The sequence below is a fragment of the Protopterus annectens genome, chromosome 13.part0 (genome assembly GCF_019279795.1).
Source record: "Protopterus annectens isolate FY-2018-M chromosome 13.part0, PAN1.0, whole genome shotgun sequence".
NCBI lineage: Eukaryota > Metazoa > Chordata > Ceratodontiformes > Protopteridae > Protopterus > Protopterus annectens.
The window spans coordinates 849,355,289-849,377,036 of NC_056747.1; positions in this window are offsets into that span (position 1 = coordinate 849,355,289).

Consider the following 21,748-nt stretch of genomic DNA (forward strand, 5'->3'; position numbering starts at 1 on the left):
ACTAATCAATACAAAAAAGCAGCTCCAAAGATATTTAAAGAGAAACACATGCAAAGACTCCCAGATATGGAACATTTCACTATATAAAAAATAAGACCACAAAAGAGAAATGCAGAACAGAAGATTAGTAAAGTAGACGTTAAACAAATTGAAGCTGAAGTTATGGAATAACTGGGAAGTGAAGGATTTAGTATAGAAAGTCCAACAGAGGTTATGTCACAGCATGATGGAGCAATGAGTCCCCAAAGTAAGGAGAAGCAGAAGGAGCAGGAGACATATGAAGAAGAAATATAGACATGGAAATAAAAAGAGATTTAATATGGCACAATATTTATGCAAAGGGGAAAGCAAAACTAATCAATACAAAAAGCGGTGCCAAAGATATTTGAAGAGAAATACAGGCAAAGGCACTGAATATGGAAAATTGTACAATACAAAATATATGAAAACAAAGGGAGAAAGTAGAAAAGAGGATTAGTAATGGAGAAGTTAACAAAATAGAAACTTATGTTATGGAATACCTGAGAAGTGAAGGGTTTAGTGTAGAAAATCCAACTCTAGTAATATCACAGTATGTGGGACAATGAGTCCCCAAATTAAGGAGAAACTGGTGGAACAGAAGGCATCTGATCAGTTGCCATATGAAGATACTTTGGAGATTTTAGTAGGGCACCAGTATAAAAGTTCAGTTGGAGCTGCACAACATGAGAAGGAGCAAGCAACAGTGGCAACTCCGATGCAGTCAGTGTTGTGGAGTGATGGGCCAGCGAGTTCCCATATGAAAGAGTAATGGATGACACAGAATGAAGCTGAATATGTCACAGAAATGTGTTCTGGAGCATTCTGTAGAATGCCTGCAGGAAATGGAGAACAAAGAATGTGCCCTCAGTTTAAAAGAAAATAGTCTAATGGAAGAGTTGCTTGATTTAATGAAAGAAATAAAATACAGAAAGCCAATAAGGCACAAAATGTTGTAAGTCTGATAAAAGAAATGAATACAGTAATCAAGACTGTTCACAGAAATTCATATGATACAACAGAAATAACTAGGATATATTACTGTGTAGCTAAATTAATAAAAAATAAAGGCTTACCACAAAAACAAAGGGCAATAAGGGTAAGGAAGGGAAGAAATCAAATGCCATCGTGGAAGTATCAAATACAGAAAACTATAAAACAATTAAGGCAAGAAGTGTCAATGTTTGAAGTGTACAGAAGAGGGAATAGATCAACAAACTATGGACCTCTACCATAACCCTAGAACCCTCCCTGATGTCCTGAATGATCACTTACCCATCAGTATTCAGATATACTCCCCAGATAAATAAACCACATCTACACAAATTCTGCCGTAAACTCTCTGATTTCAACACCACCATCTTTAATGATAACAAATTGGTCTAACCTACACTTGCTTCCTCTCAATGATGTCGTACTCACATTCAATCGCATCTTTCTTGGCATACTTGACTCACTATCACCCCCTCGCAAAATAAGAATAAAATCAAACTATGCCCCTTGGCTCAGTAAAGATACTCATACACTAATGCACAAAAGAGACTCTACCTGGAAAACCTGGGAAAAAATGAAATCCCACTCTCACCATAGACTATTTAAAGAAATAAGAAATCATACCAAACAACAAATATATCATGATAAATAAAATTCTACCTCAAGGCACAATCCACTCATCAATCCAACCACAAAAACTTCTGGAGAAATATTAACTCAGTTCTTCACCCTGGTAAACTCCAAACTCCCAGCCCTTACCCCGACCTTACAGACCAAGACACTGCCTCCGTCCTTAACCAGTTTTTTATTGATACTATCAGCAAACTAAGTAATGCCAACCACAACTCCCCCTAAAAAACCTCCTCAAACCACAAATAATGACACGTTTCTCTATCAACCCAATCGCAACCTCTTACATAAACTGCCTCCTTTCAAAACTTAAACCTTGCTTTCCCTCTGCTGACAGTCTACCCTCCACTTTCTGAAACTAGCAGCTAACTATATTGCCTATCCAGTTTCAATACTTATCAAAAGATCTATTAGAGAAGCTTCCATGCCCAACATCTGAAAGTCTTTCTACGTGATTCCCCTACACAAGGGTGGCAATTCCACTGATCCCTCCAACTACCAACCCATTGCTATACTGTCCCCATTATCCATAATTCTTGAAAAATGCATACATAACCAGATACTGAAATTCCTCATCCACAATAACCTTCTCTCTCCTACCTAACATGGATTTCGACCAAACCACAGTATCTCTACTGCCCTTCCACCCTTTATGCACACTATCACAAAAGCTAGAGATAACAACAAACTGGTCTCTTCTCTATTCATAGAACTTTCAAAAGCATTTGACACAGTATCTCACTCCAAACTGCTTAACAAACTGACTGACTTACACCTTTCCTCCTCTACTCTCTCTTGTTTCTCCAGCTATCATACAGACAGACTGCAATCAGTCAAATGGCAGCCTTCTTGTTTTACTTTCTACCCATACACACTGGCGTACCACAGGACTCTATCCTGGGACCCCTTCTTTTTAACATCTTTACCAATGACCTCCATTCTTCCACTACCCACTCTACCCTCATACAATATGCAGATGACTCTACTGTGATCACACCCTCAAGCTCGATCTCACAGCTTCAGATACTTACACAACAATCTTTCCTCTCGGTTGAAAGCTGGCTTAATGAAAATCAACTCATTCTGAAAAAAAAAAAAAAACTCCATCTTTTTCTTCCCAAGCCTAGTGATTACCTTAAGCTCTCCTTCTCCATCACTTCCCTAAACAAAACCATCATCATTGTTGAAACTCACACAAAATTACTTGGAATGATAATTAATGATCAACTAAAATCTGACTTGCATATCCAACAATCAGTTAAGAAAACCAATCAAAAACTCGGTCTGTTATGTTGTAATAAAAAATTTCTGTATTCCAATTGCAGACTATCCCTGGCACAAGCCTACCTGGTTCCTAGCCTCCTCTATGGAGCCCCAGTTCTGTCCTGCCTGCTCTGCAAACTAGAACAAACTTATAATGAAATTGTAAAATTTGAAGCTAACTTAACTAAATTCACCCACCACTGTCTGGCTCTTAATAAACTACACTGGACTGAACTCCCCCATCAACTCAAATTATCTGAACTCCATATAACCTACATCCTTCTCAATAACCCTAGCGCTTGCCCCTTTCTCTCCAGTCAAATCACATACTATACCCCTTCTCAACCCTTACATAGTACTGAAAATTCCTTCTGCAAACCTATAGCTCCAAAATGAACACTGGTAATCTTCTATATAAATCCTCTATAACAAAATTCTGGAACAAACTCCCTACTAATTTAAGTTCCATCACTCACACTAACCATTTCAAAAATGAACCAAAGAACTTTCTCCTAAACACTTGGCTATGCATCCTAATCCTATTTCTCTTACCTATTATCTCCCTTGCCTATTTTTTTGGACAATTTGTCTGCTGGTTTTGCTTAGATTAGCTAATGAACTATATATACTGTATGCAATGTACTATGTTTTTCATCATTATATTTACTTGGTCATTATTAAGTTTCCTTTGTTATTTACAGATGCATACTACACACACACACACACACACACACATATATATATATATATATATATATATATATATATATATATATATATATATAGATATACATTTTGTGTGTGTGTGTGTGTGTGTGTGTGTGTGTGTGTGTATATATATATATATATATATATATATATATATATATATATATATATATATATATATATTAAAATTTGTTAAATATGTTTTATCATGTTATTAGAAACCCAAAAGACTTGGAGAAATTAAACTGCCAGAGACAACTGAAATATTAACAGATCATTCTGAGACGTTTAGGTAAGTTTCAGAACTTTAGTATACCTTGAAAAATAATTATGGTAAAGTTAAGGAGAGAGAGATAGCAGAAAATATATATATACATACAAATATTTCAGTCATGGGCATTAATGCGCTTCAAGCCTGCCAATATACCAAAACAGTTGTTCCCATAATAAGTGCCTAGACTGTTCTTAAAAATATTTAAACTAGTGCTTGCTTTATTGTAATTTGGTAGTATGTTCCAGGCATCAACTGCTCTCTCAGAGAATAAATTAGTACACTTCTCATTCCTATAGAAACTTCTACATAGGTTGTCTGATTATTCCCTACTACTTTTTGATAACACCAAACATTCCCAGAAGTAGCTGTCTTTAAGTGCCCTATATACCTGAATACGATATCGTCTTAAATATCTATATGAGACACTATACAAGTTCAGATATTTTAGTCTCTCATAATAATGTAAATGTTCACATTCATGGATGGCCTTGGTATATTTCCATTGTACTCTTTCCAGTTTACTCATGCTTTTTCTTCTAAGATTCCATATTGTTATTCCGTACTCAAGTTTGGGTCTAATATAATTAACAAACAATGGTTTCATCATTTCAGAATTCCTAGACTTTATTAATCTTTTTATAAAACCTATAATTCTTTAACTATCATGATCCAATTGTCTGATATCGTTAGAAAAACACAAAGTTGGATCTACCCGTATACCTAAGACATTAAATGAATCTACAGTTTCAATCACTGTATGCTGTATTAAATATTTATCTTTCAATTTATGTCTTCCAAATCGCATGTGTTTAGTATTTGATGTATTTATCAGCATTGTATTCTCCTGCACCCAAATGGTCAATTTAAGCAAGTTCTTTTGCAGATATACCCTAGCTGTAACACATGTAATCAGTTTACCCAATTTCAAGTCATCTGCATACAGACTGTAGAACACCACAGATGAAAAAGAAAAGTCTGAAAGATACAATGTAAACAAGTATGGGCCTAGGGCAGAGCTCTGCAGAACACTGTGACTATAACCAAAAATTTCACCTGCCCAATTGCTGTATGATACTTGCCATGTCCTATTTGTAAGCCATGCAGCTATCCATCTTACCAAGAGTACATCAATACCTAGTTGTACTAATTTATTGATCAATGTTTTGTGTATGACCCTGTCAAATGCTGAAATTAAATCAATATAAATTATATCACAGCACAATTTTTCATTCATAGCCATTATTATATTGTTATGGAACATCATGGTTTCAAGTTCCAGGCTTTCCAATTCAGACAATAACTTATCCAATATTACCTTCTCCACTATTTTCCGCAACATGAATGTAGAATTAAGGGTCTATATTACCCTGGGTTTGTGCTACTCTCCTTTCCCTTAAAGACAGGTTTAATAACTGCATGCCTCCAATCTTGAGGAATCTTCCCCATATTTATACAACCTAGTAAGTAATAGATATAATTGTTCTCAGGTCATTATTACTAATTCCTTCTCCTCCCTGTGCTTTACATAGTTCTTTTTCAATATAATCTAATTTGATTTCAGTATCTGAGGTTACCTGGACATCCCTAGGACAACTTAACACCCCCTTTGTGGAGTCAAATTGTTTTGCATAAGATTTTGTAAATATATGTATAATCTGTTGTGTCTGAGAATAGATTTTAGAATCCACACGTGGTTTATCAGATTGTATTCTTTGTTCCTTCCATATCTATAAAATGGTCTATTATGCTCAATATCTTTATATACATTTTCTTCAAATTTTTCTTGATCTCGTCTCACACTATGCTTAATTTATTTGCCCATCTTCTTTATTTCAGTTTTCAAAGTTGTAGTTCAACCTCTTTTCCGTTTCTTATATTTTTGTCTCTCACCTTAGTCAGGTATTTGTTCATATGGAAGTATAGCTCCCTGACATTGTATGCCTAGATCCTGATGCTTTGCATTTTTTATTTTTTGTACTCAAACAATTTCTCCTTCAAAACATTCCACATTCCTTATGTAGTTTTTGCACTAAAAGCATCACTCTAATTAATTTTACATAGTGACTGTTCTGCTTCTACATAATCTGCAATTAACCTTCTGTGCCTTGTCTTAGATTTCAGTTTGGCAGAATTATCTAACAACAAATTAACTTATTTAACCCCATTTTCACTGCACATTAACAGTGGTAAAACTTGACATGAAGTAACAGTAATTTCTTTAGGAACACAATCAGTGTCTAGTATGTTCTGTTTCCTTGTAGTTTATTTTGCAGTCTGAAGAAATTGTTGTTCCTGAACATACGTTGCGAATAATTTCCTTACTAATGTTGTTGAATCAATATTATTCCAGTCTGTTTCTGGTAAATTTAAGTCCCCAGCCGCTATTATTCTTCCCTCCTGTGTTTCATGCAAGAAATGTATGAATTCCTCTAAGTCATCAGCACTTGGCTTTGGTGGTCTATGCACTCCAACAATTGCTATATATTCCAGGGTTATCTTTATTGTCAGATTTGAGCAATCTATAGTATTGGTGTTATCACTGAACATATAATAATCACAGGTCTCATAACTATCTTTAATCCCTACCATAACAACTCCACTTGATTTTTTTTTTGTTAGAATGTCTGTTACAGTAAAAACATACCCTAACAGAAATGGTTTCCAGTCAATGTCCTTTAACTGTTTCACAACAATAGCAACATCAATTGTGGGGGAATGCAGCAAATTTTCCAATAAGAAAAAAATATTATTAATGCTCCTAGCATCAACCATCAGAAGTGCATCAAATGTTGCTGTCTGTGAACTGTTAAATTTTTGACTTGGCAGCAATCCTGCCTTCTGTTTTGTCAAATATTGCAAAGTGTCTGCTGCAAAAATTCTCTTCCCCGATCTTGACAAATGCATACTATCCTGTCTGAACATGTGTGCCCAGAATTAGATTTGGCTGCTTTAAACATTTCCATTTTTTAAAATGAGACATTTTTTCATGTAGGTATTTACCCCAAAAATCGTCTCATTCTCCATGCCATGACTCTTCTTTCTATATGTGATATGTGAAAAATGCACCCTAACACCTGTGCAAGCTGTGCTATCTAAGAAGGCTGTAAGTGCCCTACCAACAGTTAGAGTCTTTGTGAATGAGATCATTTGCACTGACTTGAATAAAAATAGATCCATACTTCCTAACATTAACACATTCTAAGGTTTGTCTCACATCCTCTATTTTTTCTCCTGACAAGCATAACACTATTTAATGTTTATTATCTTCTCTGCAATTGCAAGAATATTCTTCTGACCATATCTGAAGAATCTTCAACTTCTAAGTCAATAATATCTGCTCTATCAATTGTTACAAAGGAATGATCTTTATCACCATTAGTCTTACTAATCCCACTGATTTCATTGCATATTACATTTGTAAGCATACAATTCTCATCCAAATGGCTTTGCACATCCACCGCTTGAGCCATGTTGTCAATGTCTGTCTTTCTAATCTTTTTTTATTACAGTAATGTTCTTCAATACTTCCACATTCGGTTTTGATTTTTTCCTTTTCACAGGCTTCTTACCTCTTTTTTCTACATTTTCTTTTGGGAAAACTCTGCCTTTTTCTGTGGACTGAAAGTTTTCTGATAGAAAAATGTTACTATTCCCTGTAATCTGTGTGTTACATATCAAAGCAGTGTCCTTTTTAGTATGGATTCTCTTTACTTTACAGACATTTATCAATTTCTTTGTCTTCCTTGTTATGTGTTGTGAACTTCTTCCTTCCTTTCTTTTTTTTCCCTTTTAAGTGCTCTGAATCCTCAGATTGCTGAATACTTATATCCAGAATTCCAAACTTGTCAGGAGCATCGTATTGTTTCATATGGGCTGAGTGATCTTTACATACACATCCTTTCCTATATGTTTTCTGCTTGCTCTTTGACTAACATTATTTATCTCACCAGTCCAGACATTAATGTATGTCACAACAGTTCTCCAAACTATGCCAGTTGTGCAAGTGCAATCGTCATCAGGAAGTCTAGATTTAGTACTAATAACGGTAAGTGAATCATCCAGCTTTTACATTAGGAACACAGATCACCAGTGCTATCAGGCATTACCTTTAAATATACATAGCATTTATTATATTGTAAAAGATATTTTGTGCTTTGGCAAATCATTAATGGCATACTTATTTAAGGAATCCAAATTCAGCTGCAAATAAATAAAAAAATTCTAAAAGAAAAGAATAATCAAAATTAGTTACCACAAAATTCAAAGAGAACTTAAATCAACTTCTGTGAGAAAAATCACACAAACAATATATGACTAAATACTAAACTAAGTGCATTGAAGTTGTTGCTCTCACTGTACAAGTTCTGAAAGTCACACAAAAGCTGGAATTCCTTTACATCACATGCGAATGAGCACAGTAGCTTCTGCTCATTATCGCTCACAGTCGCACCCCTTTTTAACATTAATGATCAATAAATCACAAACCAAGACAGGATTATTTAGGTAAGCTCTAGACTGTTGTCTCTGCAGTCTGTGTGAATTTATGGTTGAATAGGCCTCTTGGTATGGCTAGAGCTTGCCTGTCTAAAATCTACCCCTTTCTATCAACTAACAGTAAAAATTAAAGGTAAAACAACAAAATATACATCAAAGTAAATCTTGTCTAAACGCTATCCCTTCCTTCTATAAACAGTGAAAAACAGTGATGAAAATAAAATATAAATTCAAAATAAAACAATATCTTACCAAGCTACTGCACAGTCAATCAAAAACCAATACAGGATTGTTTAGATAAGCTCTGGAAAGGGAGCAGGAGGCTAGTAAAAAAGCAAGGAAAAAAATAATTAGCCATTTGAGAAAATTCTAAAAATATGAATCAAGAAATAGGAGGATGCCTAATGAATTAAAGAAAGGAGGTATCACAGCAAATGAGTAGGGTAAACCTTATAAAAATGACATGCTCAAAGGTAGAAGATATACGTCTCTATGGCAGGCAATGAAAATAAAAGCACTCCAGAGCAATTTGACAGTTTTGTATGGGAAAAAAATGGGGCTGTCAGGACTACAGCAAAAAGAGTGCATGTAAGGAGAAGAAAGGGAGGATGCAGGATGCTTATCTTTGCAAGACATGCCATTAGTGTCTTAGACAGAGATGACAGGCATGAATTGGATTAAGGCAGTGGTGGTGGAGGAAATGGTAAAAAGAAAGCACACAGGAAAAGACAAATATTTAAGAACATAGAGTGTTGAAAGAATAGTGAAGACATGAGACATGAGGTGGGCGCTAGAACTGGAAAGATACATCTTGAAAAGGGAAGAATGGTAATGATGTAAGCAGGAGAGAGAGAAGGGCATTCTAAAAACAGATGTTGTGGCTTGGATAGCTCTTGGAGGAGGATGAAAAGGATGATATAACAATAAGGGTGAATGAGATAGAGCATGTGGGGAAGAAGATGGGTTGGTTGAGGAGTAAATAATATTAAAAAGAAGAATAATGCAGATATGAACAGAGAACTGGAGAGGAGAATTAACATTGAGAAGGTTCTGAAAGGGAAATAGAGCTGCCGAAAGGGGAAAGGATGAAGAAATATGAGCTACTGTGATCTAGCAAAAGAGGAAAATGAAAAAGAATTGCAAAAGCTGAGAGAAATTGATGAAGGAAGGATTAGTGGTGGACAGGAACCAAAAAGAACAGAAAGAGGCAACAAAGATGGTGGAAGCAGTAAAACAACTGCAGCAGACATAGGCTCACCAGCTCACTCTACTACATACATTGGTTCATACAGAGAAGAGACTTTGGAAAGAAAGAAAAATAAGGACAACACATCCTGGAGGTACAAGTAAGTAGATTTGGTACTAATACACACACTTTAGGGATGTGAATGGACAGAATATTGGAACAGGCCCTAAAAGAATACAGCTATTTTTGGAGCACGAAGATAGAAAACAAGTGGAAACTGTGTCTATTTGGATTAAACAGGAAAAACATGATGGCAAGGATTATAAGGAAGTGCATACTGCTCATGGACAGTAGATTATAAGTTTCATATCAACATACTAGAAAGAGAGAGTTGCAACAAAAATGCAATGTGAAACAGATCAGTGTAGCCATCGTATGGAAAACCATTAAGAAACTGAAAATTAAAAATGGAAAAGAATTGAAAAAATGAGAAAGAGTGAAAATAAGTAAGCAGATGGATGAATGAGATCAAAAATGGATCGGGGAAGGAAGACCACAAAGAGTGGTTTCCAAGGCATTTATTCATAGCTCTACTTGTTGTGGATAAACCCTGGTGTAGGTGATCACTATATAAACAAGATGAGAGTTTAGGAAGTTAGAAAACAGCTTATTTCATGTCCTTTTTTTCCCTCAAATTATTTTTATTTTCAATTAAAATAACATTTACATAATATTTTTAAATATCATTTTAAACAACTATATACAATATTTACAATAGCCTGACTTTCAATTATATGCACGGTATGTTATTAAATATAGAATTAACAGATCAGTTATCAGAGATACAATATTGATTACTGCAGAGTGTCCAACAAAGCTATAACTTTCTTCCAAGGATTATTTACCAATAACCTGGGATAGATTCGTAGTTCTTTGATTTTTATTTCCATCAATGCAGTTGTTTTCAGTAAAGTGTAGAATTATTCCAAGGTCGGGGGTGTATTTGAATTCCACCTTCTGGTTATGCATTTCCTAGATATAGCAAGTATTGCCCATAACAAATACATATCTGTCGTATTCAGGTAGGTACCTTCATTTACATTTAGTATAATCAATAATTTAGTTAAGGTAAAGGATTCATTAAAGAAAGCTTGTAAAAAATGATTGATTCCATTCCAATATGATTTAATCGTATTACATTCATAAAAAATATGAATCCAGTCTGCTTTATTTGACTTTTCACACCTCCAGCAAAAAACATTTGTAGTAGTACAGATCTTTTTAATTCTATCTGGTGTTAAAAATGCTCTATGTAAGTATTTCCAGTTAAATATTTTCCAGTACTGTGTGTTAGAGGTGTAATTAACGTGATAGTAAGGTGTTACTTTTCATTTCTTTTGATAACTGCAATGACTAACCTTTTCTTAAGAACTGCCAGTATGATGGTTTGGGAATTGTTTTATATGTTATTAACTCTTTATATAGATTTGAAATGGAATGTTTCTTTTCACAACTATTATATATAAATTCATACAGAAAACTTATTAGATTTAGAATATCTTTAAATGAGGAATTATTAATTAATTCACATAAATCTTGAGTGCACATTAGCATGTTTTGTAAGGTTAACCAGTCCTGTGTTGGAATATTGTAAGCAGTTTTTATCATATGTATATCTAAAACATTTAATTTATTTATACATTGAAACCAGCATAAGAATCCATTTTGTTCCCAGGAGGTTATTGTTTCCCTATATATTTTATGAGGAAAGTTCTTAATGATGTTAAATGGGGTTAAAAGGTCAAACCAAAGTTTTAGATTTATGTTTGCATTGATAAGTTTCCTAAAGGAATTGATGTAATGATTAATCAGTGTTGTTTTAGAAGGTTTTGTTATATTATATTGTATACTTATGCATAGTATGTACCAGGGTTTGTTTGATTTGTCTACTATTAAATTTTTTAACAGATTAAATTCATTTGTTAATATAGCCGTTGTTAATTCTTTCCAGTTGGCAAAATAATTTGGGTTTATCCAGTCTATTGTAGTTATAAGCACAGATGCTTTTATATATGTTTCTATTTCTGCGAAGTTCAATCCTCCTTGTTTCTAGGGTCTAATTTGATGAGTTAGAGCTACTCTATTCTTTTTGGGATATTTTTATTAAACATGAGTTTATTTCTTTAAGAATGCATCTTTCAGGAATTAACTGTATTGCTAATGCTACATATAGTATTTTGACAATAAGACCATTTTTATTAATTGCAATCTGTCTTCAAAAGTTAATATAATTTTGTTCCACTTTTCTATATATATTTTTATTGTTTCAATAATGTTTTTATAATTAATTTTGTTTCATTTATATTTTTGCATAACACTATTCCTAAATAATTTAGTGTAATTTAGTGTAAGTTCTTGTTTTCTTATGATGGATTTATCTGTAACTTGTAGTTCTTTTTTCTTATTTAAAAATAGAAATTTTGATCTATTAAAGTGTAGACCTGAAATCTTATAAAATTTCTCCATTACTTCTTCTAGCTCTCCTAATGACTCTCTGGAGTTTGATAGGGTTAATAAAATATTATCAGCAAAAAGCATTATTTTAGATCTGTACTGGTCATAGACTTCTATTTCTTTTATTCTTGGATTATTGCATATTATTTCTGAAAGTATTTCTATAGCCAAAGCAAATAAAATAGGAGAAAGGGGGCATCCTTGTTTAGTACCTTTCATTATATGGATAGATTCTGAGGTGAAATGACCTATTTTAATGTAGACTAAGTTATTAATATATATGTTTTTAGTAATAAGATGAAGGGAGGAGGAAATTCAAATAATGCTAAAGTTTTAAATAGATATTCCCAGTTGAGAGAATCAAAGGCTTTTTCTATGTTTAATCCGATTACAAGCGTTTCTCTATCTGCTTTATTCACATAATCTATAAGAGTAAGTATCCTTTTAATATTATCATGTGTGTGCCTGTTATATAAAAATCCAGTCTGATCATTATTAATTGTCTTTGAAATTGGGATTTTCATTCTGTTAGCTAGGATTGACATGAATATTTTGTAATCTTTATTCAGTAATGATATAGGTCTGTATGAGGTGCAACGGTCTGATGGTTTATTATCTTTTAGAATTGGTGTTATGAAAGAATATTTTCATGAGGGTGGTATTTTTGCTTCTGACTGGGCTTCTAGGAAAGTTTTATGAAAAGGGGAGATTACTGTTGAAGGGAAGAGTTTGTAAATTTCCATAATTATACCATCTATCCCTGGAGCTTTGTTAAATTTACTTTCTTTTATCTTGTCAACAATTTCTTTGTAGGATATAGGTTTTTGTAGGTCTAGTTTTAAGTTTTCAGGATTTTTTTTTATATTGATAAGGTTTGTATCTAAGTTTATTTGGTTGGTATCTAAATCTTCTTTTTTGAAGTGTTCCATATAATGGAACCAAAATGCTTCAAGGATGTCTCCTATATCTGATACTTTTTTCCCTTTCTTTTCATGATATATAGTACTAATGTTATTTGCTTTAGATTGTATTTTAATTCTTGTAGATAAGTTATGTAAATATCTGGGGAGGTGATTAATGGGTTTATTTTTAATTTTTCCAAGGTTAGACAAGTTTTGTGTGTTAGAATTTCATTATATTTTTTAATTTAATTCCTCTATTTCTTTTTTGACTTCTGGACAATTCTGATTTTTTTTTAGATTTTGCTGTGAAGAGTCTGGGTTGCAAGTCTAATGATTCAGATTCCCACTCTCTAACTTTGTTTTTGTACCAGCTAAGGGTCTTACCAAATAAATACACTTTTAATGAGTCCCAAACCATGACTGTACTGATTTCTGTTGTATTATTAATTTCAAAAAATAATTGTAGTTCTGGCAACATCCAGGGTCTGAATTCTTTAATTTATGTGATATATGATGGAATTCTAATCGAGAGGATTAAAGGTTTAAACTCTATTTGGAGCTTCATTATCAGAGAGTCATGATCTGAGAAGGGGTAGGGAACTATTGAGAAGTTGAGGATTTTTGTTTGTAAATCTTGAACTACGAATAATTTGTTTATTCTGGTTTGTGTTCCAAATCTATGGTCTTTATGGGAAAATACTAAGGATGTATCATCTTTTACTTTAAAAGTGTCTATTAAATGAAATTAATCAATCCATTTTTTTAAGGATTTTGAAATAGTTGCTATGCAAAAAGACTTATTGGTGGTTTCAGAAACTTTTAAGGTACAATTAAAGTCTCCTCCCAGTATAAGATTTCCTTTATAATTGTTGGAAATAAAATCTAGGTGTTTTTTTTAACCGTTCCTGCTCCAATTCCTGGGAACCAATATAGATTAGCTAAAGTCCCTATTCTGTTATTAAATTTAATTATAACAAATGCTAGTAGATCTTCTTTGTCTTCATATTTATAAATAACTTTTAGAGTGATTATGTTTTTCTTCCAGAGAATTGATACTCTTTTTGTCTTTGATCTATAGGAGGATTGAGCTAAGACTGTATTAGGGTTCCAAATAAAGCTATCATTAGTCTTAAAATGTGTTTCCTGGAGAAATACTACTTGTGCCTTATTTAGATTTAAATAAATAATATTTTAGTAAGTTTGATCTTTTATTTGCATTATTTAAGCCATTAGTATTTAATGATAAGAATTTTAAATCCATTTCAAGTTATTGTTGGAAGAAACTTTTTACTTCTTTTTTTATTTTGATTATAGTAGTTATAACATATTCTCTGATAACATTGGATGTTATTTTTATGTGTGTAAACTTGGGAGTGTAATTTAATGTTCTTTCTTCTTTAAATACAAGTAGGGTAAAATTCTGTTCAGGCTTTAAAAAAGTACTTCTATAAAACATTAATTCTAAAGTATCAAATACAAATAAATATGAATTTCCCATTAAACATGGAATGAAAGTCATTCCTAATCCAATAGATAAAGATAGATATATTGGATTATCACTCATACCTTTAACCAACAATATCATCTGAGCTCCATATGGTAAATTATTATATGGAGAATTTTCTTAAAAGAAACATGAAAGTCTATATTATTCTATTATTGTTCTATAGTATTTTATATATCAGGATAATTAGTAGTGTAAACAATTATTATGTTGACTCAGAAAATATCCAATATTTAGTTACCCTTAAGAGATCCCAAACATGTCAGATATGTCATTTTGGATACATTAAATGCAACAGAGGAGCATACACTAAATAAGCCAACAACAAATAGATTATTACTAAAATAATTTGACTAAAAGGACTCTACAGGAGACAATGAGTGATTACCAATGAAATATGAATTTACTGTAGGTGTACTGTCTTCCTTTACTTTCCAACTCTTCAGGTCACCAACTTCAACTTACACTTATGAAAAGACATGGCTTATCAGTGGTATCCTCACTCTGAGTAGAGCTGCCCTACATTCTAGTGTGCAGTGCTTTTACATATTTATAGATTTACAAAGCAGAGTCTAAGAATGAACTATGATCACCCTGACAATTCCCATCCTGCCTAGGGCACCTCCTGCTTCCAGAATGGGTAATCACATCAGGTCTAGAATGAATGTCCTATATGGTAATCAAGACTTACCTTAGGTAAGTATTAATCAAATAGTATTTAGTGCATCTTAGAGAGTTCTCGGGTCAGTTCGAATACTCTTAAGCCTCTCCTCCCTTGACCAAAAACAGAGATTTCCCTTCCTTTTCTTTCCCTTGTTTTAAATTAGTACTAATAAAAGAAATTCAGCAAACATAGGTAAACAGAAATAATATTCAGTAGTCCGTCTTATACATGACTTGCAATCCATTAAACAAGTCAGTGACTAACATCACTTTAGTAAACATTATAAAGACAAATTAGAAATAATTTCCCAGCTCTTTAAATTTTCTGATAAAGCAAAAAGTTAACAATAAGCTATTTTAACTAAAAGTATAAAGCATTTCAATTTTTCCTTGCATTTATACATTTCTACTTATACTGTAGTGTCAATAACTGTCTTTGAAATCTGTACAATACTTCACTTCTTCAAATCATTCCTTCTTCAATTCAGATTTTGTTTTGTCAAAATGGCAAAAATATTTCAAGGGCACAATTCATATTTAGAGACTGACAATTTCAAGTAACATATAAAATGTAACTTTTACAGTGCAGACAGCTTGTGAAATCAGCATGTTAAAGTGAATAATACTTTTTAATCAAGCAGCTACATTTCAGTGCACATGTATTTTGGGAACATTTCAGTTGTGTTTCCAGGAATATGTAATCCTATGAGGATAAATCATAAAATATTTACAAATAATCCTATTATGTATTTATTTTACCTTGCTTAGGTTGTTTTTCATTTTAATAACTAAACAACATTTCTTTTTCTTATTATTTGTTAACTGTGAGGCTAAATGTACTTAGCAGATTCACAGTGTCCTTAGAAACTGCAGCATTTGTTTACTGTTGCTATGGCAACACAAATACAATGTGAAGAAAGCTTTACTTCTCTTAACCAACAGTACATTCTTCCCTCCTTTTTTATGTATTTGTTAATACTAAAAGGAAATAATTCAAAGGACATATGTACATGAGTGGAACATTTCAGAGTTAATCACAAACATGTCCCCAATCCCAATAAGCATAACAGTGACTATCATTAATCTAATAAATATTGTAATAACAATTAAGTTCACTATTCCAATTAGTCTACCTTAAAACTAGATTATTTTAGACTATTATTTATCTATGTATAGATAGTGAGTTATTAAATATATACAGACTATATTAGTATAGTAAATAGGAGAGAATTTAGAAAGGGAGACAAGATGCAGTTAAAATAAATAATGAGAAAAAAGAAGAGAAAAAGAAAAGAGAAAATTAAGAGAAAATACACATATACTATGTATGTTGAGTTACAGTATAAATATTGTATGTGCTATATAACCCTCCTTCTGTGAAAGAAAAGCACCCTGTTTTACATACCTGAGATAATGTGAAAACTCTCATGTGCCATCTATTTTCAAAAAATATAGATAAAGATGCCAGTAGTTAGTTACCTTTGTTTTAAAATTCCAAGCAGTGAAACTGGACCTTTAAAGTAATGTTAGAACAATTCATATCATAGTAGATGCTTTGAGAGATTTGGCTGTAACAGTATCAGTCTTTTGCTTCTTCTTTTTGACAGCTGTCCAGACATTTGTTTCTTTTGTTCTCTTGAGAGAAGGTGACATCCAATCTATATCTTCTGGTAAAGTAATCACATTATTAGTTTTAATAAATGAAGAGGCTTCCTCTAAGTCAATAAAAGTCCTCATTTCATTGGTATACAGTATTGTTACCTTAGCTGGATATGCAAGTTGTGCCTTGATGTTATTTTGTTTCAGAAACTTTATCATTGACCACACTTTTTATCTTTGTTCCAGTATTCTAGATGAATAGTCGTTATCAAATCTTATCAGGCTCTATTTATATTTTAGAGGTGCCTTCCTCCAAGCAGATATAAAAATCAGTCCCTTGTCCAAGTATGAAAGAAATTTGATAATTATTGACCTAGGAGGAGAATTTGAGTTAGTGGCAGGTTTGCCAAGAGCTCTGTGTACCCTTTCAATGCCAATGGAAAGTCCTTCTTTTAAATTTAAAAAGTCAGGGATCCAGCTTGATAAAAAGGAAATAATATCCTCACCTTCTGTGTTTTCAGGTAATCCAAAATCCTGATGTTATTTCTCCTCTCCCTATTTTCCAAGTCATCTACTTTATTAACCAACCAAGTGTTTTGTTTAAGAAGCAGTACTTTCTGTGTTTCCTCTTCCTTATGTCTGCTTTCTAAGTCATTTAGAGAAACCTCTATTCCTGTTATCCTTGTCTGCTGTTGTTGTAGCATTTCTTTGAGGGTGTCAGCCTGTTTTTGACTGCTTGTTTTAAGATTTTTCATGTTCTCTTTAAAATCATCCATCTTCAAAGACAACTCCTGCAGGGTAGATGCCATCTGTGTAGTTCTTTCTTTAAGGCAGCATTCTGGTGAGAATTCTTTGAGTTGCTCATTTTAACAAGTGAATATATCTCCAAGCTTTTTGACAGAAAACTATTTGTAAAACTTCACCAAAGTTTCTAATTATGTAAATTAGTCCTTTATCTATAAGATTTTATCCTTTGAAGAAAAAAAATAATATTTTTCCTGTCTTATTTAACTAGTTATATGGAGCTCTAAAATTCTGCTGCGTTCAGGTAGCCATTCAGGCTCCACCCCCCCAATATTTCATATTCTGTAACATATCACCACCCTCCCCAGTCAGCTAGACAATGGGCAGATCCATGTATGTACAGAGACATTACCTGCTGTGCAGTATGGCTGCAGACAACTAGATGCATGTAGTCAGCAAGGGAAGGGTGAAGGAATCCACACACCTCAGATTACAAGTAGCAACTTATCCACAGATCATACTCTTCATCCTCTGCACCAGTTTCTGGACTACCTGTTCCCTGATTGTAAGGTGCATAGACATTTTTGGATGTCATGCAGAGGGAAGCAGGGATCGATCATGCACGAAGACACAACTAGTGTCCAAACTCAGTAATGCAGGATGCTTATTGCCGTGCTAAGGCACCATGCTGTTAATAGGGTCTATATTACAACTACAAACTCTTAAATGTTTGAATCTGTAAAGGTCGACTTTTACAGATCGAACAGTTAAACGTTCGAAGTTGTAAAAAAATAAATTAAAAAAAAATTAAAAACAAGGAAAGGGTTAAAGTAGGGGGGCTGCAGCCCCCACACCCCCACTACTTAAATATAGCAACTCCGAGATCACACTTCAGTGAACTACAGTGCGGGAATGGGAAATTTCCCATTCCCTACACTATAGCATGATCTTGGAGTTGGCATATTTAAGTAGGGGGGTGTGGAGGGTGCACGGGGGGCACTGCTACAACCCTTTCATTTTTTTTTTGACTTGTGATTTTTTTTTTTTAATTTTTAAAGAAATTTGAACGCTTAACTGTTCAATCTCTAAAGGTCAACCTTTAGAGATTTGAACATTTAAGCGTTCGTGGATCTAATATAGACCCTGTTAATATAGTTTCTATGCATTGCTAGACAGGTAAATAGGTGGATAGTTTTTAGATCCATTTTCAACAACAGGCAGAGATGTTACATATGCATTCTGTGCAATATGGTAACAATATATTAACATTTCACAGATAAAACATATGTAGAGGTGATGATTTGGTTGTGCAGTCACCAGTCATGTCCAAGGCTTTTTAGTAGAAAGTGTTCAGTTTTGGTCATTGAAGATTACTATCCCTACCCATGGATTAGACTGCATACTATGCATGTATATTTCCTTACTTTTGTAGATGTAGACTAGCAAATATATTTTGAACAGGAAAGCACTATCTGCTATTTTTTAGAGACTGTAGAGTGCTCAGTGCCCAAAGCAGTTTCTCTCACTGACTCATAAGGGCAGCTACGTGACACTTGTCAAGCTGTAGAGTAACCACAGGGGGGAGAGAAACATGAGAGTAGGGATGGGAAACAAAACCGGGTATGATTATGGAAAATAAAACTGAACAATGACATGCATAAAAGTAATATACAATACAACATAAAGAAGCCTTTAGAACTCCAAATGCTCTTATGGAACTGCTAGTGTATGTAATTCTGCTGTGATTTTTTAAGAACCAAACAAAAAATATATTTCAAAAAGAGTCATTTACACTTGGAATATCTACGACAAGTTAGAGCTGATATAACCTAGTATTGTAACATGGGCCTTATCAATGCAGCTGTCAGACACCTTTATTGTGTATGATTTTTATTTTTATAACATAGCATGACATACTAGAAATACTGAGGCATAAAATGCAGTACTCAATAACCTTGTAATGACAGGTATTGCAGCATTATTCAGACACTAACTATATTCGTTGAGAATGAATGGAGGGGACTGTAACACCATTCTTCCTGCCTATGACTGCATACTTATGTATATGTAATGGTGGTTTTAAAATTTCAGAGGATGCTGTGTGTGGTGATACAGGACCAGATATTTAGTCTCTCATACTGTGCATGTAACAGACCATGAGTGGACCTGGCAGATCTAAAGCAGTAGTAAGGCTGATAGCAGTACAATTGGATTGCATCATCATTACAGTGTGCCTACCTTTATAAACAAGCATATGGGACTACAATCCCACTATATCTCCCACAGACTGAATATTGGGGCATGGTGAATACTACACAGGTGGATGGAAACCTTTAAATAGGAGGAGATTGCATGCACCAGCAGAATTAAACTGACTGTGAATAATAAGGCAGCATATAACTTCCTGTGGAAGCAGGAAGCATGTTATCATTGTTGATGGTGACCACGGAGGGGCACTGTGTATGCTGCAGTGGACAATGGCAGACATCAGAGACAGGATGCATTACAAGGTTGTGCCCATACATGTAATTAAATGGTGGATGGAAGAAGGGACAGTTACACTGATAAAACTTATATGAGTTGAAATTTCTTTCTTTCTTCTTAGAGGATGTGAGAGATGATCTTATTGCTTAGTGAAGATATGATCTTACTGCATTACTGCATGACTTATATTGGTGCACAACAGTGATACACATAGATGCTCCAGCTGCTTTCATGCAGTATTTTTTTCATCTTAAATATTTCCTTACATGTATCTCCACAGGCAGCTGAACAATCATTTGCAAACCAGGAGCATGTTGCAACTGTTTGACATAGCTACAGGGGTATTGCTCAGGTGTGTGCATCATGTACAGCTTCACCCCTTGTCCGTAACCATGTGATATGACTTGTATACTGCCTGCCAGATTCAGATATCGTATGGATGACGTTGTGGCATTATTGAGTATTTTAGTGACTACAATACCTATAAATGTCCATTTGCATTAGTAGCACAATATCATTGGTATGAAGTTCCATTTGAATGACACAGAGGTGTAGTTTCTATCATACTGAAGTGGTTGTTGTGGTATTCTTAAATTAAATCACAGTCTGCCAGTTCTATGTAAGATGTGGCCATATCAGATACCTTAAAAAACTTTTTCATGGCTGGGTCCATCCATTTTGAACCACATGCATGGTGAAATCAAAAATCAGCAAACATTTTAGGCCTTAAGGATTCACTCATATAAACCCTCCTTAAAGAAGACCACTGCACCTGCTATTACAGAAGTGATTAGCTTCATATAACTGTTTTTAAGATGTCTGTGCTGAAGAAGAAATTTACTAATTTGCTTGAATTGTGATCTGTTCCATTGTAATTCTGTAAATATGTATACAACTTTCTGGCACAGCATTGTGTTTTTGGCATATTTACATGAGTTTATGGACTAATACTTCTTGTTCATGTTAAATTTCAACTTTGTTATACCTTAAACTTGATGCTTATGCTGTTGTTCAACTATATAAACCTTGTTTTAAATTGCTTGTCTTGGTTGAAAAGGGTCAACAGACCAGCCCACATACCCAATAAACAAATTGTAACAGTGCCACAGATCATGCCACCAGCCACTGCTGCATTATATGTTGAGTACGTTGCTGAAGTAGGTAATAATGGTACACATATTACTACTGCATGAGCAGCATTGACCCAGGATATATTATCATGTGAAGCTTGGCTTTACAGCCCTAAGGTAATACAGAAGACATTAGTGTCCCATACGGAAAAGATGCAAGGGCATCTTCACCCCTTTGATATTGAGGGATTTTGTAAAATGCCAGGACAGTGCAGTTCATTTGAACAATGCAATGTTAGATGGTGTTGTTGTAGAGACTAACTGTGGTTCACTCATAAGCTAAATCTTATATGTGCACTCAGACAGCTGGGGGTTGTTTCTGTCACATCATGATGATCCAGTGTTTGTGAAGTACCCTTTCTTGCTGCAATCTAGATTGCATCTGCAGGTTCACAGTGGCAAAAAAGTGATCACATCCTGGTGGTCAGCCATTTGGCCAATATAACTTATTTGTATATGAAGCCCGGAATGGGTCTCTGCTCAGCAGTATGTACATATTTCATGCAGTAATTAACAAGTGTACTAGTGTTAACAGTCATACATACCACATAGGCATATACATTTTGCAGCTGATGGCAGTCTACTGAAACTTGGGAATCACTAACATTGTGGTTTTAATCACGGTCATGTGTCCAAAGCCTG